This window comes from Hippocampus comes, unplaced genomic scaffold (assembly GCF_001891065.2).
Source record: "Hippocampus comes isolate QL1 unplaced genomic scaffold, H_comes_QL1_v1.1 scaffold68, whole genome shotgun sequence".
NCBI lineage: Eukaryota > Metazoa > Chordata > Actinopteri > Syngnathiformes > Syngnathidae > Hippocampus > Hippocampus comes.
The window spans coordinates 6,362,926-6,374,396 of record NW_017805625.1 but is presented as its reverse complement, the minus strand read 5'-3'; the positions used below and the strand labels follow the sequence as shown (position 1 = coordinate 6,374,396).

Here is an 11,471-nt window from a genome sequence, read left to right as displayed (position 1 = left end):
ACACACGCACACACACACACACACACACACACACACACAGGCTGAGGGAAGGAGATCTGAATATACAAATGTCCTCCACTAAAGTACAAAGAGAATATACTGAATCAGCAGGAAAAAAAAGAGGCAAAAACAGCCTGAGTGGTGGAAGTACAGGATAGGCAAATCCCTGCTCGGCTGTCATTGTTATCACAGATACGCGAGGTCACACACAGCTGTTTGTCACTTCGATAATGACTGCAGCGGGTCCAATCATACCTGCTTAAAAAGTCAACTTTTGCACATGTGCAAGAAAGCACGCACACACACACACGCACGCACGCACCTATGAATGTAGCTAGATGTTTCATGCAGCCTCATTGTAAGAATATTTCAATTTTGCGCTTCACATTTTTAAAAGCATAACGGCATCATTGCTGTCCAAAACCAATACTTTGACGACTCTGAATAATCCACAGGACGTCAGTTTGGAAAGTTTCTTTTAGAATTCATCCAGTTTATGCAAAAGTACCCCCCCCCCCCAAAAAGAATAGAACTGACCCTCCTAAATAGCTTTTTCTATGCCTAAATTAGAGGTTCAAACTCTCTCTCTCTCTCTCTCTCTCTCTCTCTCTCTCTCTCTCTCTCTCTCTCTCTCTCTCTAATATAAAATTACTGCCACCTACAGCACTGGAGTGGAACAGTATCTCACTGATTCTTTTTCTTTTTTTTTTTTCTTTCTTTTTTGAACCAGTCAGAAGCGTCACAACCGTCAGAACCAGTTTGTTCTGCTTTGGTGTTAAATGCCATTCTCATCCTCTCTGCGACATAACCTCAGTAATAAGTAAGACCTGCTCATATTTAATAGTGTTGCTTAAATATTTTTTAACCAGTAAAGCATAACTCGCAGATACACCAAAAGCAGCCGGGGAAATAGATCATATTTCATGAGCATTAATAATACAGTGCATTGGGTAACATTAGAATGACAAATCAGTTGTCATTACAGTAACATTCTTTTGCTATTTCTTCCCCCACTCTCTCACACACAGTCAGAGCAGTCAATGTTGTTTTTAAAGTCATATTTCCCATATTGACATATTTCTGTAACTGCTCGGCTCTGCTGCGGTTTTTCTTCACCGCAAGGGCCAGTTGGGGAGAGTCCCTGCAACTATTTCCATAAAGAACTTGACTGTTTGACGATCAAAGAATGTCAAACACCGGTTGGACAAAATGGACAGTTATTTCAAAAAAAAAAAAAAAAAAAAAGATTATACACATGCACATGTGCAAAATGCCATAATTACCAAACATTAACATACACATGCCTGCGTATGAGAGAAACACCGGCACATGCAAGCACAGACATGTCGCCTGCAGAAGTGAACGTACACAGATGTTCTGCACATTTAACCCTTTGGGGTAAAGGACTGTTTTTTCCCCCCCTTAAAGTTGGATGAATACAATAATTAATGACATGGTTTCTTTGGTCAGCACAACCCATGCCATTTTTTTTTTTTTTAAATATTACACACTGGTTTGAAAATATGATCATGTAGAGTAAAGCCAAAAGAAGCGAGTAAAATGGAGTTTCAATTCAAGTGACACACACAAATCTTGATCAAAGTGTCAAAACTTTCCAGGCATCGCGGTGTAGACGAACCTGAGAGGGTTAATCATGTTGGGGGGGGCAAATAATCAAGTGGAAAATTCAGCTGGTTCACACAAGCTGAAGCGTCACCAAGAGCTGGAATTGACCTTGAAGAACGAACCAGTAAATACAGGACAGAGACTCTCTCCACAGATGTAGCCTTTGGGTCACTCAGGTTTACTCTTTTACAGAATCAAACCCAAAAAGACTAAAAAGTCAAGTATGAAAGCCAGATGTGTCAAAAGGTTTGCCATGAAGGGGGAAGAAAAAAAAAAAGAAATCAAGTGTTGAAAGCTGAAAAAAAAAAGATGGCAAACGAGAGCATGAGGAACACAGAGGAAGGAGTTCCAAGCATCTGGCTGGCCATGTGTAAGAGTGGAGTGCTATTAATTAGAGGCGCACTGGAAAGTGGATTAATAGGAGAAAGAAGTCACTGTGGTGAAACAGCATGGGGGCAACAAGAAAGCAGACAGAGTCGTTACCGAAAGCAAACATAAAAAAAGAAAGAAACACTTTTAGTTCGGCTAATAAACGATGAAATAATGTACGGTCGAGCCAAGGCATGGTTTCTTTCGCTCTAATGAGTAACCCCCCCACCACCACTCCTCCGCCTCCACACTTTGCCTCAGGGGGGAATACACCTTGGGTAGGGCAACAAAAGTGGCGCTGTGTCTCCGGGCCTCCGGGCCTCAATGCTGCTTTTATGAGCGCAGGCTGGGTCAGGTCAGACTGGGTCACCTGGTCCCGGTCCCGCTGACACACACGCACACATATGCGCACAAACTGGCGCTGCCTTTTTTTTTTTCCCTTTCCCCAGACAATGGGGATTAAAAACAGGTTTCGTGTAAAAACGATGAATGGGGCTTTCCATCGGATTGTCTTTTCCAACAAGTTGCTACATAAGTTACCATCAGTTCTGCTTATTTTCACTCGATTTCCACATCTAAACAGTTGAAATGACATAAACTTTTTCAATCACATGTTCCGCTGTTGGTGAGGCGAGTCATCTGGATCTAGTTATCCTTTGTAAATGGGACTGGATTTTTATAGTTTTTCCAAATCAGCTTGTGGTTACAGTTATGAAACACACACACACACACACACACACACACACACACACACACACACCCACACACACACACACACACACACACACACACACACACACACACACACACACACACACACACACACACACAGAGTCATTACTGAGAGTCACACCGGTAACGTGTCCCGACCACCGTTTCATGTTGATTTCATTAACGTCCACTTCCACACAAGAATCCCCAAACAGCAGAAAAAAAATTGAGTCTGCATCACAACATCAAGGCACATTTCTGGCCAAAATGAGTGAAAAACACATTTAAGTATGCTACTTTTCATTTGTCTGGCACAAGCTTCTGACCAAAGCGGGCTCTCATGGCAATTTCGAGTTTAGTACCTTGGCCACTTAGACACGCAGACAGGGCGAGTGAACGCTTTCGCTGCCAACCCTTCAACTTCCATGTCAGGGCTCATTAGCGGACATTTAGGACGATTGGCACAGTTTTCAGCTTTGTTTATCTTAGTTAAAAGATGGAGTACCTTTAAAAAAAAAAGTTTTTCCCCGCCGACCTCAAAACGTGTATTTGACTTGCTTTGATGGATACGCGCGGTGATAAACATTTCAACACACGCTCCGAAAGAAAAAAAAAAAGAAGAAAAAGCCGATGCCAGTTCATGAACGTACTACACACAAACTCATCGCATCTGTGTTACAACATCACGTCTTGTAATAAACATTGTTTGATCATGTTAGTGTGCTGCAAGTTTGTACAAAGACTGCTCACAAAAAACAAAATGTAAGGTGTTCACACTCTGGAACCAAAATAATGTCGGGCACTTGTGTTCTGTTTAGCACACAGTATTTACTGTTTCCATGGTCAGTATTCTTGAATTGCACCAAAATAACTTATGAACCATTTCGCGGCACCCGCCATTTTGGTTCCGACCGCAGTGGAACTAGACAAACACAATTGTGACTTTTGTGTGACAACAAGTATGGAAAGGAAAGAGTACACAAACGCACGTTTTTTTCCTCAAACTGTCTTTTTGTCATTTACACCACGCCACAGCCCAATGTTCATGACATTTAATATTTGATTTCCGCCAATGATTACTGCGTCGCCCTACAAACTGCGCCACGAAAAGCAGAAGAATGTATCTCAACCACTTTGTGGGAAAAGCAAGTTTCCGACCACTGCAAGCAATTAAGGGGAACGCCATGACATTAAAGGTGACATAAATACACTTAAAAACGCGACAAATTTCTGCTTTAAAACGTACTATCCCTAATAAATACTGTCTGAGCTCTAAGAATAGTTTTATGACGCAGACACCATTGGTGGAAGCTTCAGTGCGGCTGCCCTGAAATAAACATTAAATCACTGGACATTAAAAAAAAAAAAAAAAAAAAAAAATCTTAACCACCACCTTTTCATCAAGGCTTTCACATAATACCACGCACTTCCTCACCAGTTCTCTGACAAAAATACAATTTTAAATATAGACAAATTACGTGCCGTGAATAGATTTCATATTCAGGGTAAGACACACCCAACTTAACATTTCAATCAGTTATGACACGCCCACTTGGCCATCACTGGCTGCAGATAATCATGTGACATTGCTTGTCCAATCAGTGCTGTGGGAAATTTAGTTCGCTTCGTTGTCAACGTGTGACTGTCGTGATAGTACGTCGTTCAATTTTTAAAAAAAAAAGTATACTTATTCCTTGAAATTGTATGACCTTTTTTCGTGTTTTTAATAAATGCGTATTTTTTAAATATCTTGGAATTTGTGAAAGAAATTGTGGAAAAAAATATTTATTTTTCACCATTGAAGAGTTCCGTGAATGTGCATATTAACTGGTTGGGTTCGGTACCTCTAAGAAGGTTAAAAACCACTGCTGTAGAGTTTGTACTTGAGCAGTTCTGCATCTTTGACACACTCATCCATACAACTACCTTTACATCTTTTTTTTTTTTTTTTTCGTTTAGGACACATCGTAGAACACGACGTCAAACAATGACAATAAACCAATTTCATGTGACTTTGATTGAAGTGGTGAGAAATGGGTTTGGCGGAACGCAGACGTGACGCTCGGCAATGCTCGGATGGCCTCCGGTGGTTATAAAGTTGAGCTGATGGGGACAAATTCTCTGCTTCTTCTCTGCACAATGGTGGCCTTTATGTCGTTTGATCATGTGGTTGATTAATAGTCAATGTTAGTGTATCTTATGGATTACATGGTGATGTGCCAAAGTGTCTACATCCCAAAGTGTGAGAGACTTTTGGAACTGGGATCTTATAGGAAACGCACTGAACTCGAAACCTCAATATTGTTGTTTCTCAACCTTTAAATTGTGGTTATTATCCAAAGTTTAAGGCAAAGAACGCCATGTTTAATCTCATTGGATGAGTTGCTTCCCGTATCTCACTTTGGTCCTTTTGGGTTTTGCTTGTCAACTGTGGACTATTTTTTAACTTTGAAATCAATTCGTGCAACAGCAGCAACATCCCATTTTTAAAAAGACTGACTTGTATTCATGGAAGAAATTATGAGACCACGCCTGCTTCTCCATCTTAGGGTTCATTTTAAATGCCTGGTACAAGTCAAGCTACATTTGCTTGGACAAACAAAATGATGACAACGAAAAAAGCTCATGAAAGTGTCTTTGAATTAAAATGTCGAGCCATCTTCTATGGTTGAACAAAAATCACTGAAGACTAAGTTCTTACATCAATAGCTATGGGATTATACTGCCAAAACGTGCACTTTTTCGGCATTTCATGTTTTATTTTGTGTCTGTCGGTCACATGGTACACCTGTCAGGCAATAAAGCGGACAAGAAATGGTAAAAACAAAGTTTTCTCAAATCTGTTCCATGATTGAAGATGCTACGCTAACAGCCATGCATTTGGAACATACATGATATTTAATTTCTCTTGGATTGTTGTTCTACGTCTTCCTTTCATAACTTTGCTGCTGCGCATTGGGAATTTCTCCATTGCGAGACTAATAAAGGTTTTCTTATCTTATCTTATCTTATCTTATAAAAGCTACATGTAAGACAGCACTCACTTAGTCCAGGGCCACATTTTTAAAAGCACACTTAAAAACAAATGGCGCCTTACCCTCAGAGAGAACCGCAAAAAGCCAATCAAAGAAAAAAAAAAATTATGAAATAACATTTAAACAAAGGAGAAAAAAATGAGTAAACACAGCAACCTCAACCACAATCAAATCTGCCATCTTTTAAGATACGGGCAAAATGGGTGGGAGGTTTAGCCAACATCCCACAATACCACAAAAGAGACAAAAGCCCCTTTCCCACGAACCACTCAGCTCACTGTGGCTGTCATCACAATTGACACTTTTCCATTGACAAAAGCAAGCACGACAGAGCCTGTAGCATGTTAGCATCTGGATGCCTAAAACCGCTGCTGGTTGCTCAGTGGTCGAGCAGATTTGGCATTTCCAATGCAAGAATTGGCACGACGTGGCTTGAAAGGACAAAAACAGAGTGAGGTTTGTGCGCCGTTGCTGGGCCTTGGTTTTGGAAACTGCCTCGTTATACTCCACAGTCTCCACTTTGCTGTAGCAGTCGGCTTTCTTGCTGACCTGTGTTCCGACAAGGCCCACGTAGGATGCTTCCAAAATGCCCGTCATGCTGTTTTGGTGGGTCCTTTCGACTCGTTTTTAAATTTTATTTATTTATTTATTTGTTTATTTATTTATTTATTTTTTAAGGCAGTGTTGTCAGAATTTTGCGGGTTCACCTGTTTGCAATTTTTAATTTTGTAAATTTTTTATTTTTGTTTTCGCCCTACATACATACCTAAGAATTTCAGCTCCAAACATTGCAATTTTTTTCCTACACTGTACACGTCCAGTGTAAAGATGAGGAATGTTTCAATGTGATAATTGATCATTTCAAATATTTGGCATGTCAAATTGACTAGAAATAGGCTGCTGCTACACTTCATTACCCTGGGAAGGACTTTGATAAATGAGCTCCGTGTTTTTTTTTTGTTTTTTTTTAAACACTGAATGCGACATAAATCAAGCACTCATGGCAAAAACAGGACTACTTGGATCTTGGAATTACACAGTGTAAATGGGGATGATGTGGATGACCGTGATGTTTTATAAAACACACAATGTTGTCATTATGTGGAGTCAAGCCTGTGGGCTGCTCGAGGTCTCGAGGTCGACGCCGGGGTCAGCTTCTGTAGCTCCAGGCCTCGTAGTCTGGCCATGGGTCAGGCCTAATTGAGGCATTTGGTAGGCAGCTTTTCATTTAGTATTTAAGTGAAAAGTGAGTCTAAACCCCCCCGGCCCCCCCACACACACACACGCTCACACGCAGTCTGTGGCTCTAGATAGAAGATTAGAAGTGTGTTTTATAGGACTTGTAGCCAGTGCTGAGCAGAGAACATCCTCAGGCCACAATTGAACACACATTGTGAGCTGCTTTCAATGCACTGGCACGCACAAAAAAATAAAAACAAAAAAAAAAACAGCAATTCAAGTGACTTCCAAATCTCTGAAGCCAATTATGCATGCATGACTCTCACAATATCTCTCAAAAAATAATTCCATGGACAATATGTCATACTGTGCAGAACAAGAAAACATTTGGTGGGTTGTTTCTGCTTATCGGGAGAATAATAAACAAGAAGACAACTGCTGACCAAACGTTGGACGTTTTGGATTGAGACGGACGAGTCCGAAAGTCGTCGTGGCTTAAGGGGGTCACTGTTGAAAATTGTAGACGACGACGATTGCCGCGGGGTTAAATAATGACATCCAACACAGCCAAAGTGATTTGATCAGACACCAATAAAACAGTCTGAGGAGTTTCCATGCTACAGGGTTTAACCAACAACAGATGCATCCAACTTGACTTTCTACAGCTTAAAAGGGGATCACTTTATGGTTCAGTCGACAATGGCAGATGTCTACCGATACGGAAAATCAACAGCAAATGAAAACTGACTAGCAATGGGGCTCTCAAGAGGCGGACTTTTGTGGGGATCCCAACAGACACGCCAGCAAACGTATGAGCGCGAGTCTGTGCCCATGTGACACGTCTCAGCCAATGAAATGGTCCTTTCTTTGTGAGGAGAGTGAGAGGATGTCTGCGAGGCAAGTTGAAGGTAACCAGGTAATGTTGTGCTCTTTAGTTATAGGCCAGTTATTTTTGTACTAAAGAACGACGCAACTCCAAATGGTCACACTCAAACTTTTTACTTTGTTTCATTAGTTTTTGCCCCCTGCGCCCTCCCACCACAAGTTGGGGACTGAATTATGATACAGTATATGCTCGACGTTTCCCTACCTCAAACTTTTAACTCCTCTTTTGAGTCAGTCATTAGCGAGACCCGAGTGTTTTGTCGTAACTTTTGCTGTCCCTGCTATCGACATGATGAACATTGACATGGTGATGAAACGATATGACGCTAATAATAAAAAAAGGCACGACGGAAGAGTATAATGTCAGTGGGGGTGACCTGGCTAGCTTGGATGAAGTGGCAACTTACTCTTACTCATCGATCATGCAGTATTTAGAGATACAGGCAACATGAGGGACTTCTTAACAGAAAGCAACACGACGCAAAGCGATTGGACACGTCCTCGTGATATCGAGAGCAGACTATTTGGACTTATGCAACTGCGTGGACGGAAACCAGTTTGCTTCACCTTCAGGAGGCAATGAGAGACCAAACGTGTACAGTTATAGGAGATCGACTTGGCCGTTGTTATGGTAGTCGGGCGAACCATCATGTTATTCGGGCAGTCTGACGGCACATAGCCTGCCGCTGCACAATCTCACCTGAAGTACTCGACTTGAGGCTGAGCTCACCCAAACCTGTGTTGTCATTCTCTAAAAGTCGGTCAAACAACATCATCCATTTCAGTACAGGCTTGATCTTTCAGCATCCGTGAATCACAGAGGTCAGGCATGCGCATCCATCACTGGCGCAAAGCGGGACGCGCTAACACCCATGTAAGACTTCATCCGCTCACATGGAGCGGCCCTCAAGTGCCGTGCAGTTTTCCTTCCCCTCCTTCAATGTTTTTTTTTTTGCCCTGGTCTCAATTAAAGCGGTCCTCAAGAAACCCAACCTCGGAGCTCGTCCTGTCCCAAACAACACCCAAACAGAGAGGGAGAGAGAGAGAAAGAGAAAGAAAGCGGGACATCTCACTCATGCTCTGACATGCCCGTCTTTTCTTACACACCGCTGATCCACATTCAAGTTTGAAAGGAAAATTCGGATCAAGCGAAAAACAAGACGACAAGTCAAACTTACCAGATGTCTGATGGGAGTCCAGCGCAGTCTGCCTGCTGGTTTTGTTTTTTTTTTCTTTTTTTTCTTTTACAAGGGTGTAAGTCAGAGAAGGAACGAGCGGAGCTTGAATTCAAAAGTTGTGAAGTTTCACTCAAGGCGACGACTGACTTTAGCCTGTTGCATTCCGCCTCCCTCTCCTTTTTTCCCCGTCTCGAGCTCTCTCTCCCTCTCTCTCTCTCTTGAAGTCATACTGCGCTTTGATTCACAAACCCTGCCTCTGGTCACGTGATCCAAAACCTCAAATATACAGTGCATTTTTTTGCCAGCCACAGAATGCCCGAAGGAAGGGAGAACGGGGTCCGCAAGGCTTAGGTTTCACTGCGCTGCCCACTCCCTTCACATTTTTTTTTGTTTTTTTTGGGAGCCTTTGTCTCATAGCACGTTTGACTTTTTACCTATATGCCGCATCATCAGCAAACACTCTTATATTGAATTTTGACTCTAGCTCTTGAGGGGGGCTGTCCAAATATAGTTCGCAGCAGCTGACACGGTCGCACAAATCAAACAGTCATTTACGAACATGCACACACAAACACACTTGCCAAACAGGGCCGCACACCTTTGGGGGTATCAGTATCAGCCCATGGACTACTACAGTACACTGTGTTGACGATGCCTTGACTTAAACCCGCTGGCCAGCAAATGTGGAAGCCCAAGGGGGCCTAGAATCATTCATGAGACACAAGGGGCATGATTGAGATGAAAAAAAAAAAACCTCTCAGATAAATATGCCTGTGTGGGAAAGAGCCATCGTGCCTCGACATAAAAGTCGTGAGAGCTTCAGATAATAAGATGGGAGTTTGTTGAAGCTTCACTCCCATTTTACAAATTCAAGCAAACGTTCTGTCTTTATGTTTTTCCAGCTGTGGTAATTTACATACACTATTTGATGCCTCCTCACAATGACTTCCTTCATTTTAGGAGATTCAATTGTGTTGATATTTGGTGTACATAGAGTAGAGTGTACGTATAGTAAGAATGTGGGAGGAACCCGGAATACACGGAGAACGCAAAGGAAGAACGAGCACATTCCAGAAAGAAAGGCCAGAGATGAGATTCGAGTGCGGTACCTCTGATTTGTGGGGCATCCACGGTCATTAAATTTATTCCCAGCTGAAGCTCGTAATGTTGGGTCGTAGTGTAATATCGTACATCAAAAAAAAAAAGAAAATCTGCATGATTCATAGGTTCGAATGTGTGGGCGCTTGATTTCTTTGAACTACTGTACGTACGGGCGATCAGCTCTCATCTTGTCAGTCTTTACGCCCCTTCAAAACAAAGAATGAGAGAGGTTGGGCTCTACAGTGGGAAATGTGTGCTCGGAGGATGGTCTCGCAAGCTAATACAACTAAAAACGGAACCTCAAAGAATTTTTCTCACTAGGTTGGTTACCTCCTACATGAAGGACTGAACATCATCAAGTGGCTATTTGTTGGGAAGTCATTTTGTTCTAATTCCTCACACTTTCAGGCAAAATTCCTCACACTTTCAAATCCTGAAAACCCAACACCATTTTCATGAATTTCCAACCCTTGTGGCAACCCTGCTTTGTACCAACCACATTTGCATAAAATATTCATACGAACGCCAATCCGGCGAGGCTTTCATATGACAAAGAGCATAAGAAAATTGGGTAACGGATGCGCGCGTGGGCACAAATTGGAATTCTATGCAAAATATTCAATACATTGCAAATTGACAGTATAAAAACACATTGTGATTATACACAGTCTTGCTCTAAATATATTCGCCTGCAAAAGGCAAACTACCATGAGCTCTTTCCCCATATTGCCAAGCGTATCTTAATGATCAAACCAGTTACTGCCTGGTACGGAATCAGTAAATGTAGCCCCCATGATGAGATCAAACCTGACCAGTCGGCCCCTCGGGGTCCAGCTACCTGCTTCTTCTTGTCACGGACAAAAGTGTCAGCTCCTGTCTGACTAAACGCTCACATCTTGGCGACTTCCCAACCGCTGCCGGCCCATAAAAACCGATGACATGCAACAGGGGGGCGGGGCATGTACTGTACGTTCTTTAATCTACCTTATAGGCTTTAGAAAGATGTTATCCCAATATCTGTCAATTAAAGAGAATATATTGTTTTACAATGTTTGTCCTAAGTAAAATCATTCCATACAAAAACACTTGAAACGCAATGTCGCTGGCATCGAGTGTTTATTGCAATAAGACTCAGTGACTTAACTTTATCCGTGTGTGTTCGATGCTCCTCCGAGCACATCTACTGACGTGAGCGTGGAGGCCACTTCTTCCCAGAGTGCGGAGAGATTAAGCGGAGGTTGCGATGGCCCCACCTCGAGTCCCCCGTACGTGTCCGTGATACGCGGAGTGTTTTGTTTGTCACGGAGGGCCGCGTGTCTCCATTTGCGTTTCAGCTCAGCGGTGGCGCGTGGACATCAATTTGGGCCCAGAAAAGCGCATGCTGCCT

General features: G+C 42.4%; 1 protein-coding gene across 1 annotated transcript in view; it reads right to left on the bottom strand.

Annotated features, from left to right (window-relative positions):
* LOC109522440 (retinoic acid receptor gamma-A-like) overlaps positions 1–9,178 on the bottom strand; it is a 34,646-nt gene extending 25,468 nt beyond the window's left edge. The window contains exon 1 of the mRNA XM_019881012.1: positions 8,984–9,178. The gene's annotated coding sequence lies outside the window, so the exon portion shown is untranslated. The remainder of the gene's footprint in view (positions 1–8,983) is intronic.
* Positions 9,179–11,471: the final 2,293 nt, after the last annotated feature.